We start from the raw sequence: 16,163 nt of genomic DNA on the forward strand, positions 1-16,163 counted from the left end.
TGACTGGGAGTTCTGGAGCAGGGCTTGTGCCAATCATTGCTATATCAACAACTTAAAAAGAAATAACAAATCTCTGCGGTCTGCGCTCACAGGCATTGCCCAAAATTCCTACAGGAAATGATCATTGTTCCATTGAAGGACAAAATTTTGGATTTCACTGTTGCCAATTTCCTGTAAACGCATCCATCGATCAAAATTCACAGGGCAGATTCAAGATTTCCTGAGAAAGTGGTGTTTGGTTACCTCTAGAAATTGAGAAACTAAAAACAGCTAGCTTTTATTTTTTGCAGAATTTTTACAAAAAAGTCACAGCATGTTCCAGGCCATTCAGGCATATGCATTTACACTAGAATAAACAACATTTGCATCCTGAGATGGACCCTTTCAGCCTGGTTAGTGTTTGATGAACACAACCTCCTCCCAGCTGTTCTCCACTCCTTTCATCTCACCTTTCCCTCCCATAGCCAAGGTAAATAAGGCAACAAATAAATGTTGATTATGCAATTGGCCTAGGGTTCCCTCTATCCATCATAGGTAATCGCTAAATATCACTCACTCACCTTGACCTTTCACATCCTCCCTAGCTGGTTTCACGTGAACTGTGAAAGTATACAGAATTTTGCATATATGTGTTCAACTTCACAAATGTACCAGTTTCCAAATGTTCCAGTTTTAGATTTCTAAATATCCCAATCATCCACATCCAAGCATATCCAAACATTGCTCCAAAATGGACTAATGCTAACCACAAGAGTTATCCAAGCATGTCAAGAGAACTTCCCTTTCCCTTGCCTACAAATGTCAAGTTCTACTTTCATGTTCCATCTACCCCATGACCTTCTAAAAACTTGAGTAAAGTTACTTTGCCAAAGTATATATTTTCAAGCGATCGAAGCATCCTATGAAGCAAACAATTTTATTGGATTAATAAAGCAATACTGTAGGTATTTAGGATCCCTACACTATGATCAGCCCAGCAGTTCAGTAACTACATAATCCCCCTCACCATTTTATTACCCACTGCTTTGTCCCCAGAAAGCATGGAGTGTGTACTAAACAGAAATTTGTCCTTTTATTGAATTGTTGTGCTGCTTTAACGATATTGATATAGCCAATATTGCTATATTATTCCTTACTCCTCAAGGATCTCAAGGCAATGAGCATGGTGGTTTCCCCTTTTATCTTCACAACAACTCTGTGAGGTAGGTTGGGCAGAGATTGGCCAAGTAAGTTTCATGGCTGAGGGGATATTTCAGCTTGGGCCACTTGTCTCCTAGTCCAGTGCACTACATTACTAAATGCAATGGCAGACTTGAGCACAGACCACTTGTGTGCTGCCCCCAGCTGCGTTTTTCCCTGGGTTTGTCCAAAGGAAATGTAAAAATGAAAATAGGGTTGAGGTCTGTAAAACTGCAAAACAGCTGAAGGTTTTTCAAGGTTAGTGGGAAAGACAAGAGTGGAAACAAAAAGTCTCAGTGGGAAATGATGAATAGGTAGATTTCTGCCTAAAAAACAACAAGTCACAAGAAAGGGTCGTGCAGAAGGAAGGGCTTTGCAATGACTGGGATAAATAGATATTTGAAATGTACCCAAATAAACATGAATAGCACTAAGTGGTAGCATAACTGCACTGTCCTCCTTAGACTAATTGCTATACTGGAGAGGGAGATTTTTACAGAGGTTTCAGTTGAGAAGGAAAGCCTAAATCTCTCCTCCTTGCATGTTGAAATATTAATAACAACACTCTCCCCACCTCTGAACTGGTATTTAACATTTAGAGTTCCTCCAAGCTCTATTTTGTGGGAAGGTTTCAAGCACATACAGAAACTTCAGATTTACATAAAGTGGATTAAAGGGCTCTGTTGTCCTTTCTACAGGGCAACTATCTACAGGAAGTGACCATTTTGAATGGCGGTTCCTTTCTTGCCCCCCCCCCCCATGTTGGTGGAGTGCACATAAACTTGCCCCAACACCCATTCCACCCTGCCCCATCCCTATTCTGGGTCCAAAAGGACTGGCGCATCGGCGGTTTCACATCAATTGGACTCGCACAAAATGCTCACCGCCTGAAATTGATGTTTCAGCCACTTGGAAAGTGATGGGGAACAAACATGCTGCAAGCAAATTGAATGGAGATGAATGCTCCTTGTCGTATAAATGTCCCATAAACAAATCAGAACAAGTACTGAGTAAAAACTAGGTACAAGGCCCCCTCAGATGTTGTTTCCCTTGTGCCTTCATGATGATTTACGCTCATAATGGTATCCGGGGGTTGGGCAGGGGGGCATTATAAGTGATCCTGCCTTCAGTACTGTTTGCAGCTGCAGATGTTTTGCGGCTTGACATACTGCTTTGTTTCCAATCAGTGAATGTCCCTTAATTTCCTAATGAAATCCTGTACCTTTTCATACCACAAACATTGAGGGTAGGGTGTTCCGCTTTTGTTGTGCTGTAATGCAAGGGTTGCCCTTCCATATGGCAATAAAGTCAGACCCTAGGGATCTTAAATTTATTTTGGATTTGGGGAGGGGATTCATAGGGACAAAATCAATTTGGTGTTTTTTTTACATCTATGTAGGTCAGACAAGCACAGAAGCCCCATGAGATGAAAAAGTTGGCAACTCAAGAAAACAGGAAAGAACCAACCCTGATCTGCCTTCTGTGCCACCAGGTGCCCCTTCCTCAGCTTCCCTTCAGCCTCCTTCTCCTTGAACTCTCCCTCTTTCTCCTCAGTTGCCATGTCCTTTTGCAACAACAGAGGCAGTATGTAGTAGTTAATGTCAACAGCTGGAAAGGCATTAGCACAGCTTCTCCAGACCTTACAATATAAGTGGCACCTCAGCAGGCAGTTATTTATTTATTATTTATTTATTTATTTATTTATTAATTAGTGAAAATATTTACAGTCCACCCTTCATGTGTACTGATATGGGGGTGGGGGGAGATTCCACCATAAACTCAAGTATTTGACTTTCCATTCTTTTTCTTCGCAGAAAAAAGGTAGATGTACTTTTGAATATCTAGTGGGTTGTTTTTTTTTTAAGTATTAGGTGGCTTGCACTTAAGCCCTTTGTGTGTTTCATCCATCCACCAGTTTCCTTTTACACATCACATTCATGCACATACACAGACCATTCACCTTGATCACATTCAAAGCCTCACATTCAAAACTCCCCATTCAAGCATACTCCAGGAGACATCCATTAAGAACCCCAATGGACACCTTCACTCACCCCCACCCCAAATATCCACTGGGGTTTGTCAACTGGCTTCTGAAGATTAATTTCAACCAGCTTACACCCACAAACAACCACCTGCTTCTTCTGCCTTAGGGCATCAGCTAGCTTCCGAATGCACACTCCACTATCTTCCCCCCACCAATGTCTGCCACCTTCCCCTAGGCCTAGGTCCCCCGCTAGGCACCAGCCGTGCTCCCACTCCGCAATTGACCTTGCCTTGTTATCGCTCCGCAGCCAGAGGACCGCCTGCCTGTGTCCATCTGCCAGCTCACCTTCTCCACCAGGAAAGAGTCTGGGCAATGGTGGACATCACAGCTGTTGCTCGCTGTGTCCTGTTGGGGAAGAGGGAAAGGCCCACTCAGTTGCCATGGTAACACAGGTGTCTCATGCCCACAGCTGAGGATGCATCATCATCATCTCCTCCTTAGACCCCACTAATTGTGGCTCCACCTCAGCAGGGATTAATTTGAGTACTTGTTTATCATTAAAAATATTTATACAGCAACTTTCTTCAGTTTGATACTAGGAAGGAGTGCACCATAAAAGTGCTGTAGAGAACCCCCCCCCCCAAAAAAAACCCCTAGGCTCCATTTCCCTGTAGGGAACACTGTGACGTTTGTTAATGTAACTGACTTGCATAGGTTTGCATATTAAGAGACATATGGTAAAATGTTATGGAGGGAGATATTTGAAAGATAGGAGTTAAAGTGAGTGTGGTGGGCAGGGGCATAGAATGTTGGTATGTGGCAGGTGCTGATTGGCTGAGGGTGAAGTGTGACAGTTAGAACAGGTGTGCGTGAAGGAAAATGGTCGAGGGAGGGAGAAGGAAAAGAGTAGCTGGTGTGGATACTGAGGAGCAGTGGGTAGAGTAGGCAGGATTAGGATTTGCATTAGAAATAGAGCTTTAGGCACATGTTATGAAAGTCCAAATATCCAAAGATTGTTACTGAAAGCAAATAATATAATAACTTTCTATATTCAGCTTTTACTTTATTTTTTTTTAAAATAATTTTTATACTGCCCTTCACTTGAAGTTCACAGGGAGGATTACAATGTAAAAACACAAAAATAGATACCATAATGAACACAAACAAGAACCCCACCCACCCACAGTTTAAAAGGCCATAGAACGTTTAATTAGCTACAGGCCTGGAAGAATTTTATAGGGTTGCCATATTTCAATTCAGACAGAAAAGTTGTTGAGTTTTTTCTAGGTTTTTGCAAAAAAGTTTTTGAGTTGTTTTTAAGGGAAATCGCCAAAAATGGCACTGCTGACATGGGTTGCCAGATGGTTTAATTGCTGCCTATGTCCGGGAAATTCCAGACGAATGGCAGCCCTATAATGATAGAACCACAGGATTGTAATGTTGGAAGCGACCACAATGGTCATCTTGTCCAACCACTTACAATGTAGGAATCTTTTGGCCAACATAAGGCTTGAATCCACAATCCTGAGATTAAGAGTTTCTTGATTTACCAACTGAATTATCCAGATAAATGTTTTTGCCCAATGCCTAAAGAAGTGTAATAAAGGCACCAGGCAAGCCTCCCTGGGGAGAGCTTTTCACAAGCAGGCAGCCACCACAGAAAAGGCCTATTCTTGTGTTGCCACCCTCTGGAGCTCTTGCAGAGGAGGTGCATGAAAAAAGGCCTCCAATGATGATTTCAGGGTCTGGGTCAGTTCACATGGGGGGGGGGGGAGATTTTTAAAGAACAAGTCATCAGATGAGTTACTGGTGGTGTGTAGAGTAAATTTAAAGGACCTGACCCATGCAACCTGGCCTGCACCAGGTTGAATCAAAAACATGATTCTTTCTGCTCCCCTACTTGGTCCCTCTCTCTGCTCATATTAATTGTCTCCACTAGCTGATGTACTTAGTTGTTTTACTAGCTCATGACTGAGACTTGCAGGTTGCACCAAATTCCGTTTAGTCAGAAGTGAGTCTCACTAAAAACAAGAGGACTTTTTCAAAGCAAATATGGTGGTTGCCATGCAGGCACCTGTGTTAAATCAAAGCCCCACTCCCAAGGACTTAAAGGAGATCGATTTTGCGGATTAGGCTGCCCGGTTTCAAATAGCCAGGAGACAAGATTCAGACATCTATGTTACAACAGATGTCATCAGTAGCTCCTCAGATTTCTTTATTTCTGCTGAACAATTTAGTAGGAGGTGAGAGGTTAACTGAGAATCATGTCTTTCTTATACGTAAGCCAGAAAGAAATGGCATGACCCACATAAGACTAAGCACTCTGAAGTCTCATTAATGGAGACTTAGCCTGCAATCTTATATCTACCTACCTTGGAGTAAGTCTCATTGAACTCAAAGGGTAGAAATGTATGGGATTGCACTGTCAATGACATATTTTTTTAAACAATTATAATCATCACCATCCAATTTATTACCTGCCGTTCACCAGCAGGTCACAGGGTAGGTTGCAGCAATATTAAAAAAACAGCCTTAAAACAGTTTAAAAACAATCTACAGCCACAGCCTGCCCTCTCCCAAGCCAACCTCACAAACTACTCTCCTAATCTTAACATCTGAGAAGGAAACAGTCATTCAGATATTTAGTGTCTAAGTAATTTAGAGCTTTAACCACTAGCATCAGCACCTTCAGCTGAGCAAGGAAATCAGCTGACAAATGATGCAGTTGTATTAAAACAAGGGTTATAGGAGTCCTAATTGAAATCCCAGCCTGTAATCTGGGCATTGCATTTTTGACCAATTGAAGTTGCTGAGTCATCCTCAAGGCACACAGAGAGCATTGCAATAATCCAGTTACCACAGCATGCAATACCATAGCCAAGTCATCTTTGCTCAAAGGGTCTAGAACTAGTGAACTAGCTGGAGCAAAGCACTAGTAGCCACCAAGGCAGCCTCAGTATCGAGTGCCAAAGGTATTTAACACTCTCGTGAAAAAAATAAGAGCTTGAAAGTCCTTGACTGTGGGTGGATTAGGCCCATGGTACAGTGGTACCTCGGGTTACAGACGCTTCAGGTTACAGACTCTGCTAACCCAGAAATAGTACCTAGGGTTAAGAACTTTGCTTCAGGATAAGAACAGAAATCGCGTGGCAGCGGCCCGGCGGCAGCAGGAGGCCTCATTAGCTAAAGTGGTAGCTCAGGTTAAGAACAGTTTCAGGTTAAGACGGACCTCCAGAACGAATTACCGGTACGTTCTTAACCTGAGGTACTACTGTACTTTACATCCTAGTACCTGTGGGTGGGTGCAGAAAGGCATTATGGGTAAAATGCATACTAATGAAGTGATCTCATCTGTCAGCGTTTTCATTATTGGCTCCCAAGTTTCCATGAAGTTGTGGGGGGTATCTTACCTCCCTTCCTCTTGAGCAAGGTTTCTTGAGCTTTTGCTTCAACCTTCCTCTCTCACCTATCCCAGTCCTACCACTCAGCTGTAAAAATATCCCCTACTGTAACAGAGACCTGGAGCCCCCAGTGGACACCAACAGATGTCTTGATGGGTGATGAAAGCTGGGTCTGTGGCGCTGCCAGTGGAAATTGGCTCAGGTGGCGGATGCCGTCATCCATCAGGGCTCTGAAAGCTACTTGGTCATTGGCAAGAAGCCATGGGCTTCATGCAACCAGAAGTGTAATCTGAAGCTCCCTTTGGGAGGGGGGGTGGTTGGACTGGGACTCTTTCATCACTCTGTGCAGTGATCCGGCCGGCTGCTCCAGTCACATGAAGGCTTTGCCAGCAGAGTGGATCCCAGGCCAGGAAGCATTTTCCTCATCCCTTTGCTCACATACTGAGACAGGATTTTAGATTTTCAGGCTCCTCACTTGGATGTTGTAACAAGCTCCATTGATTTCTTGTGGGAGTTGCTTTCAATTGATTCTTGTTAGGACCACAGCTTTCAAAACAACCATAACCAACTTCCAGTTTCTGCAGAAGGACAGGGGGACAGTCTCTCATCTCTCCCACTCTTTGGGCTCAGACCCAAAGCCACTGCACCATATTCCACCCACCCCTTTTGCTCTTATGTTTGTTCTCGGCACACTGAAATGTTCCATGAGTTTTGGGCTACAGTTCTGAGCAAACTGACTTCTAAAAAAATATGTTTAGCCTTGGGCTGCCAAGTTCATAAAAAACCCAAAACACAACTCTGAATAAACGTCATTCGCCTTTGGCAAAAGTCATGATCAATGGGAATTTAATATTTCATTGTACCCTTGCTGTATAATTAAAAAAAACAATCATTTTGTGATTGTTATAAGGAATAACCCTGTTATAAAAGCTTTGGACATGCATTTATGTATTAATTAAAAAAATTATCACCCACTTTCTGATTTAAAGTCTCCCAGGCAGCTAACAAAACAGTAGTATAAAATCATATTGAGAGATATCAAAAGGAACATGTTGAAAACAGCAAGAGGTTGGGGAAGGCCTGTTTAGTGGCTCAATGCCAATAAGGAAGGAGGCTTGTGCACTTACCTAGAGAGAACAATGAGAGTGCTTATAGGATCTGAAAAAGCAGATGCCATAATGTAAAAAGAAATATGTTTTCTTAGGGAAACATGTACCGAGACATTCAGAGCCATTTGCCTTTAAACAGGGAGGGGATACCCCCAAAAGCTGTATCTATCAAAAGAACTAAGTTCTGGAAACATTCTTGGGAAAACAGCTTCAGGCTATACTAACAGGTAACCCATTGCGTAGTTGTAGCTGCTACTGGTACAATGAGTCAGGACACTAGAGTCTTGCCTTCTTGGCTCTGTGGTGCACCTAGGTCCCTAGTTAGCAGTTAATATGGCTGTTGCTCACCCATCTGTGCTGAACCCTGAAGTCTTGTGCACCTTTCCTTGTCTTTTCTATAAAAAAAAGAAACCTCCTAAGAGAAAGTAGAACTGGAACTTTTCACTTTTCCTATTGAAAGAAGCTGCTGCTGGATCAAAGAGCCTGTTTTTCTTATAAAGTTTATATTTACAGGTGACTTCATCCAATCATTTCTCTCCACTCCCCCAGGTTTCCAGTACTGTATACCCATCATATCTGTGCCCTTCTTTACAACCAAGTAGACAATTTCCCCCTATAGAGAACAAACAAATTAAAACAGGACTCCTTCAAATAGAGGACTATCCCTTGCAACGGAGGGCATACGGTCACTCTATGCAGAATTTTATGCCTATAGTTGATGCTTTCCTACCGAAATAGGCTGCCTTATGTATTGCCACCCAGTACTGACAGTTTGAAAGAGATTTCCATATCACTGTACATGGCTAATAGACCCCTCCTTGGGAATGTGCAAATAATAATAATAATAATAATAATAATAATAATAATAATAATACTTTATTATTTATACCCTGCCCATCTGGCTGGGTTTCTCCAGCCCCTCTGGGAGGCTCCCAACAGATATTAAACAGAATAAAACATCAAACATTAAAAACTTCCCTAAACAAGGCTGCCTTCAGATGTCTTCTAAAAGTCAGATAGTTGTTTATTTCCTTGACATCTGATGGGAGGGCATTCCACAGGGTGGGCACCACCACCGAGAAGCCCCTCTGCCTGGTTCCCTGTAACTTCACTTCTCTCAGTGAGGGAGCTGCCAGAATCCAATAGTTCTGGATTGTTGCCAGTTTCCCCATAAAACCTTTTCTCATAGCTCAGGAGCTCAAGTTAAGCTGCAGAAGCCCAAAAGCAATCAAAGAAAGGTTGTGTGATATAGGACTTTAAAAACTACTAATACTAACGATTACTAAAGTAAATGTATTGAAGGATAACTGCTTCCCCATTTATTCTCGCGGTAGATCACTGGCACTCCCATTCTACGGAAAGGAAATTGAGGACAAGCTCCAGAGTCAGATAAGGAAATTATATGAGTGAGCAGAGACTTGAATTCATGCCTAGGTAAGGTAGTGGTTCCCCTTTTGTCACAGAGAGCTGCTTTTGTGGGCAGTACTTGGGAGAGTGCCATCCACTTTCCACTTCCTGCCTGTCCTTCTCTGTGCCACATGAATCCAGTCACCCACTGCAGCCTGCTAAAATTACCCTGAGGGTCTCAAAGCCTTTTCTGATTCACAGATGAGTGTCTTCCATTCTAATCCTTTGTTCCCTCCTCATAACCATGAGGTTACCTCTGATGGCCACAATAAGAGGGTACCCAGGCCTTTCCCAATTAGTGGTCAACCATCTGGCGTGCCCCCAGTACCTCCATATGCTTATAAGTATGTGGATCTTCTCTCTCCCTCTCTTTAACGCAGTGCCTCAATTTGGTTTTATTTCATTTGTGCGTCCACAGCCCACTTGGCATAGCACACCACAAGCAACTGTAAACTTGAGCAATAATAATAATAATAAATCCTTGCATTGGATTGCTCCTTCCCATGCTGCCTTCCACATGACTCCCATCAATTTCTGTCAGGGCAATCAGCCAAGCCAACTTTTCGCTAGCTGCTGATGGCAAATTTAGCAGCTGAGTGAGTCTCTCTCTTTCTCTCCTTCTCCTTCCCTGTTCCTGTTGGACCAAGAAAGGAATTAGGTCTTCTTGCCACCTAGAAGGAGGCCATTTCTCATAGTCTGCTCCTTGATGATGGAAGGCATCAAAGATTTAATGTAACAGCTGTTTTCAGACATCACACCAATTACTGTCTGGTATCCTAGTGGCACCATTTATGTTGGCAAATAAATGGTGGCAGTTTGCAATGGATGTTTCATGGACATCTGTCCATGAAACAATATCCCAGAAGACACTAAGGACAGAGGGGAGAGTTTAATTCAGTGCACATTTAAAGGCAAATCTGTCTAATATGAACTTCCCAAATCAATATTTGTACTGAAATACAGCCATCCTTCAAATTTCTCGCTTCTACAAATTTTGTGATGTAGCTCTCCAGCCAAACAATGTGTACAAAGCTGAATATACTACTGGAATGTGTGCAATAATGCATATATTGATGGAAACAACATGCAAAAATGTTGCATTAAACTGTGCTTATCAGGAGAAATTTACACTAATATACTGATGAATTTTCATGAGAACTTCAAAAACAATTTTGCAAATTGATGCGGAAATGTGGAGAACTGAATTTAAGATTGGAAAAATGAGAGACTGTGAGAAACCAAAAGTGGCAGATTTTCCCATCCCTAGAAGATACCAGGAGAGTTTTTCACAGAGCTATAGGGAAGCTGCCACATGTAGTCAGAGGTAGTGACTGCATTGTGAGCAATGACACTAAGTTCAAAGTCTTAGGAATTCAAGAGTGGGGAGCAGCTGGGCAAAAGACCTAGAAGCTTTTGGGCAGAAGTCTTGAGGGTTAGCCCTCCTTTCTCCAGTTCTGCTGGATTTCACCCTAAACATTACTGGGAATGTATGTCTACTGCCCATTCTCATTTTCCCAAAAGGAACTTGCAGTTACCTCTAGTGAAAGTGATTCATGCTTTGACAACATCTTGCTCAACATGTCTCCACTCCCACTCTGGTTCACTGAGTGCTTGCAGTAAGCAGAGAAATGCTGAGCACAATGACATGGAGGCCACACATTTCTTTCTTTATATGTTACAGGAAAAGTGCATGGGGAAAATGTGGATTGGGGGTAGACAAGTATCTCCCATAACATCTATTCTGTTAAGTTTGCTAGACATTTCTGGGCACAGTCTGGACCATTCTCACCATGTGGAGCCAAATCTGAGATTGTCTTCCATGGAAAGCCATAAGTAGTTGTTAGGAGAAGTCCAGGCTCTTCTCACAAAAGGCTGATTTTATTTTACCCCCTGCCCCCGGTCTTGGAGCATCAAGGCATTTCTGCTACTTGGGTCCAAGTTACAGCTGAGACAGCATCACATCCTATACCGTGCACAGATCCATTTGACTTACATCCTCATGTTACATTTGGACTAGTGCTGTGCTGAAATTAGTCCCTTGGTTTCTTGAAAGTGTTCTTCCTTTGCAAAAGAGGCTTCCATTTTTCTGCCTCACTCATAGGATGTTTTATAATTTATTTATATTTTTAGTGAGTGCTGGGTTGCACATAGCATTTGAAACTCCCATTGTTCTAAGCAATTTTTTGCGACAGGAAATTTCATTAATGCAAGCCGTTTCTGAGCTTTGGGCACAGTATTGTGCCTAAGATTTCAAATTAAAACTGTCACTGCCGGAAGGAAAGAAGGACCTTTTTTCTGCCTCCCCACTTCCAGCCACTCTCTGAAGACTGGAGAAGGCACCCTCTTAAGAATATTAGGGGGGCAGACAGGGGAAGCATGGCTTTGCTTTTTGCAGTCTTCAGATAGGACTAGACCATGTGCAAAATGCACATAAGATTTTAGCTGCAGTTCATTCATTTTCAGCTTTGTATTCTTTTATAAAAAAACACGCCTAGACACTCTGTTGCAGTGCCCATAACCTAGGTTTAAGGTTCCATTTATTTCCTAGCTTTCATATCTCAGTTTCTAACACTGGTTGCACATACCTTATTGTTATGAGATGGCCCAGGTTTCTATATGCGCTTTTCTTTTCTTTATGAATCTTTCCAGCTCTCTGCAGCCTCCCCAGTGGGTGCTTTCTGTTCTGAAAAACCTCCAAGGGCGTGCTCACTGGTTTTGTTTATAAGGGAAATTCTTTCTTTTACCTTTCTGCACTGATTTGTTTTAAAATAAAATAAAAATATTCTTCTTTTTAAAAAATAGCACAACCTGACAGCACTCTGGTACATGATACGCAGCCTCCTCTTCTTACCAACTGACAGGAAATCTAGCTGAGGACATTGTGGAGTTTTCAGGAAGCAGTGCACCTTTGGAAAGCTGAAAAACGCTGACCAACTGGCTGGTAGTTAGAAAAACCATAGTGAAGGTGTCTGTTCTCCACTAAGCGGGCTGCAAGCAGAACCCTGAAAGGGAGAGACATGCTTGATTTGTGTTTGAATCCAAGACTGTGGCTATGGGAGAAGCAATGCCTTTGGGGGGGGGGGGTTTAATATCGTGAACCCCTCCATTGTAGACTCAGGTTGTATATATGTGTAAATAAACCATATATCCAGAAGATACCACAGTCTCCGCTGTCCCTCATTCCGAGGAAATCGAACCCTGGATAAGCCTGGAACCCCAGGAGTCTTGCACTGCTTGAGTCTTGCACAAAATCCCTTGGCCACCTCAGAGTAAGATAAGCACAATAAACACTCTGCACCCAACCCATAAGAATTTCACCAAATCCCCCCTCCCCTTTGATATTTTTCAAATGCAATTACTTTTCTCATTAATTGATGGAAGATGGTGGAGAGTGGGGAAAGGCAGAAGAAATTTTTGGCAAAGCACTAATTGGGACATACAGGCTTGTTTCTTCAGTGGCTCTGTAGCATCTATCCTTTGAAGCAGGTGAGAAAAATCCACTCTCCCACTTTGGGTTCCAGTGAAACATGTGAGCAGAGGCGCTTGTCAAGGCTGTGGTGGGAACCAGCTGCTACTGTTTTTAAGCACATGCTGAAATGGAAACCCTGGTTCCAAGTGCTCTCCATTTCCCTCCTCCATTCCAAGTCCAGATGGTTGCAGCCCAGCTGTAGCCCTGAGTTCTTTGCTTCTTAATGCAAACAGTAACATCTGCCCAGACATTGAGACTGGATGGATGGAGTGGAAGCACAAGGGCGGGGGGAGAGAGGTTGGAAAGAGGACACGTAAAACACTGCATGTGAAAAATGTAGCCCTTTTGCACAATTTAAGATGAAGCAGTCACTACCCGGCCCTGGAGTTTCTCTCTCTGGTAGGCCAACTGAGCAGTGAATTTAGCCGCAGCACAATGTGTCTGGAAGAAAGAGCCTGAAATCAAGCCTAAGTGCTGCTGCTGTTCCTTTATTAGAATCTAAGAGATGAAGGGAGGGTTGCCTGGAAAAAACAGTAATCTTCACACCAGCCCCAACAGTGATGATTTGGTGACCACACGATTCCACATGTCTCAGAAAGAAGGGAGCCAGAGGAGGACTTCACTCTCCATGATGTGGTATTATGACTGAGTTTCGTGATGGCATTAGTACTGGGAAGTTCTGTGACTATTGAAAACTTGAGAGAAAGGGAGAGGGAAAGGAAGAAATAGTGGAGGAACCCACCGCCGCCCCAGAATGAACAGTTGCTGTAAGTTTGTTGTACGTGACAAGCAGGGGGATGGATGTCTGTGTATGCCTGCAGTCCCCAGATGTCCTCTCACCACATGATTATCCTCCCCAAAGCTGTGGTGGGGAAGGGGGATCAGAGCAACCTATATTTGGATGGGGGATGTTGAAAGCCTTGTTCTTTACAGGCCTGCCTTGGGTTGGGTGGAGGGGGGAGTGTTTTTTTGTGGCCAGATCCAAGGCAAGATGGTTCCAATCACTGGCACTGCCCTAGCAGCAAAGGTGCTGATCCACAAAGCAAGCTCACCCTGTGGGTATTACTGCTGGAATTGCAACTCTACTGGTAGTAGTTACTTATTCCACTGCAGGGCTTAGAAAACATAAAATACTAGGAATAAATTATAGAAGAAGAATCATGTTAACGTGTCATAATAGAAGGCAAAGGAAGCCTGTGGCACAGTTAAGAATTGTGCGGGTTTATAGGTTGGTTGGTGCTAGCATTTGGTCATTGCAGGTATGTTAGCAGAGGAACAAAATTGCAATGGACTCTCCACCAATTTTAGAGGGGAAATATAGCAGTTGTGTGCTTCTCATGGACATTGGATTGTCCACTGTGATGACAAGTGCTGGACTAGATAGGCTCTTGGGTTGATCCAGCAGGGCTCATCTTACCTGTGTACACCCAGATATGTACTATCTACACTAGTTGACGTGATATACCTGTAGTTGTGTATGTTGAAAACGGACACTTCTCAGCATGCTGTTTCTAATTCTTTTTAAATCAGTTTTTTAAACCAGTTCTTTATGTTACACTGAAACACTCTATAGTACATTATTACTGTGAGAACAATTTTAAAATGAAATACTAAAAATGATGTTGGCAGCAATTAAAAGCTCGGCAAAAACAAAGCCAAACACCATGCTGCTAAGATGTCACTGAGTAATACGAGATGTTTTTAAAACCAGCGTTTAGATTTGTGCTCACATGCCTTTTTATTCAAGAGCTGTTGCATAGTTACTTCAGTATACAGTGGTACCTCAGGTTAAGTACTTAATTCATTCCGGAGGTCCGTTCTTAACCTGGAACTGTTCTTAACCTGAAGCACCACTTTAGCTAATGGGGCCTCCTGCTGCTGCCACGCCACCGGAGCACGATTTCTGTTCTCATCCTGAAGCAAAGTTCTTAACCTGAGGTACTATTTCTGTGTCAGCGGAGTCTGTAACCTGAAGTGTATGTAACCTGAAGCGTATGTAACCCAAGGTGCCACTGTATATTTTTTAACGGTCTTAGCAAAAATTAAAAGATGAGCTTTAAAAAGTACACTGAAAAATGGTGCTGATAAGTCAAGGTGTGTTCCACTATGCTTACTGCCAGATGTCACTTAGCACTCTACTTCCAAGATTCTTTAATGCAATTTTTAAAATAATAATAATAATAATAATAATAATAATAATAATAATAACTCTGCATATACATCTGATGCTATCTCCTCTCTGACTAGTATTGGGCAGGGGGTGAAGGCAGAGATCTTCTTTAGAAGCATCCCTTCATTTTTTTGTATTTTGTTTGTAGAAGAGGAACATGTAGGGGACAACATTATAAATGTCTATATCCATGTCACAGTTAACCACAAATAACAACAAACTTTCCCATCACCAGGGCCCTTCTTAGAGCTACACCATTGGTTGGAGGAACTCAAAACATCTTTCACTGAGTCAGGGACATGGAACAGTCATGTACATAAGCTACACAGGCCTAAAACAATATAAAGGTAAAGGTAAAGGTACCCCTGCCCGTACGGGCCAGTCTTGACAGACTCTGGGGTTGTGCGCCCATCTCACTCAAGAGGCCAGGGGCCAGCGCTGTCCGGAGACACTTCCGGGTCACGTGGCCAGCGTGACATCGCTGCTCTGGCGAGCCAGAGCCGCACACGGAAACGCCGTTTACCTTCCCGCTGGTAAGCGGTCCCTATTTATCTACTTGCACCCGGAGGTGCTTTCGAATTGCTAGGTTGGCAGGCGCTGGGACCGAGCAGCGGGAGCGCACCCCGCCGCAGGGATTCGAACCGCCGACCTTTCGATCGGCAAGTCCTAGGCGCTGAGGCTTTAACCCACAGCGCCATTCATGCAAAATCTTTTGGTTGGCAAGAATGCATTTGCTAAGAGTCTCACAAACTTGATTAGGAGAGCTTTAAAGTAGATCCTGGGGGGAGGGAGACAACATTACAGATGATAGAAGAACACCTGATACTGGGAATAATAGCTTCATTAATGCACAGGAAAATGAGGTGGTGCTCCAAAAACCTGCTAAAGGGCAAGATACTACAAGAAGGAAATAGCTGGAGGGAATGACTCATGGTTTCAGTTGTCTCTACACAAATGCACAGAGTATGGGAAACAAGCAAGACAAATTGGAGCTTTCAATCCAGCATAGCAAATATGACCTCTAGATGTTCTTGGGCGACAACTCCCATCAGCCCCAGCCAGTGTAGCCAGTAGTCAGAAACGATGGGAGCTGTAGTCCAAAACATCTAGAGTGCACAAGATTGGGCACAGCAGATCTATGCCCACTGCTGAAGGTCAAGCCAAGACCCAACAGCCCTGCTCACTGTCAGAAGCCTCTTTGATTCAGCAAAGGTTCCCCTGAGTGGAAAGGGGGGTGGGAAAGACAATTTTTGCTGATAACTCTGCAGCCTCCTGTGTATCCCTAAATCTGCTCCAGGGGGGTTGGAGGGACCCTTTGGAGCAGAATAGAAAGCAACTTGCTGGTGAAGGGAACTGTAGGGTTAAAGTGGAATCTGAAGAAAAGAAAAGGAAAGAAAAGGCCATGTTATTTGTGGTACATAAAACATGACTGCATTGCTTG

General features: G+C 43.2%; 2 long non-coding RNA genes across 2 annotated transcripts in view; one reads left to right on the forward strand and one right to left on the reverse strand.

Moving 5' to 3' along the window:
* The window catches only part of LOC310852412, a 28,573-nt gene extending 24,618 nt beyond the window's left edge, over window positions 1–3,955 (reverse strand). The window contains exon 1 of the long non-coding RNA XR_014568095.1: window positions 3,456–3,955. This is a non-coding gene — a long non-coding RNA (uncharacterized lncRNA). The remainder of the gene's footprint in view (window positions 1–3,455) is intronic.
* Window positions 3,956–8,642: 4,687 nt separating this feature from the next.
* LOC310852278 lies at window positions 8,643–12,239 on the forward strand. The gene is made up of 2 exons (XR_014568058.1): window positions 8,643–9,110; window positions 11,886–12,239. It is a non-coding gene; the product is annotated as an uncharacterized lncRNA (long non-coding RNA).
* Window positions 12,240–16,163: the final 3,924 nt, after the last annotated feature.

The sequence above is a fragment of the Podarcis gaigeae genome (genome assembly GCF_964106915.1).
Source record: "Podarcis gaigeae genome assembly, chromosome: 1".
NCBI lineage: Eukaryota > Metazoa > Chordata > Lepidosauria > Squamata > Lacertidae > Podarcis > Podarcis gaigeae.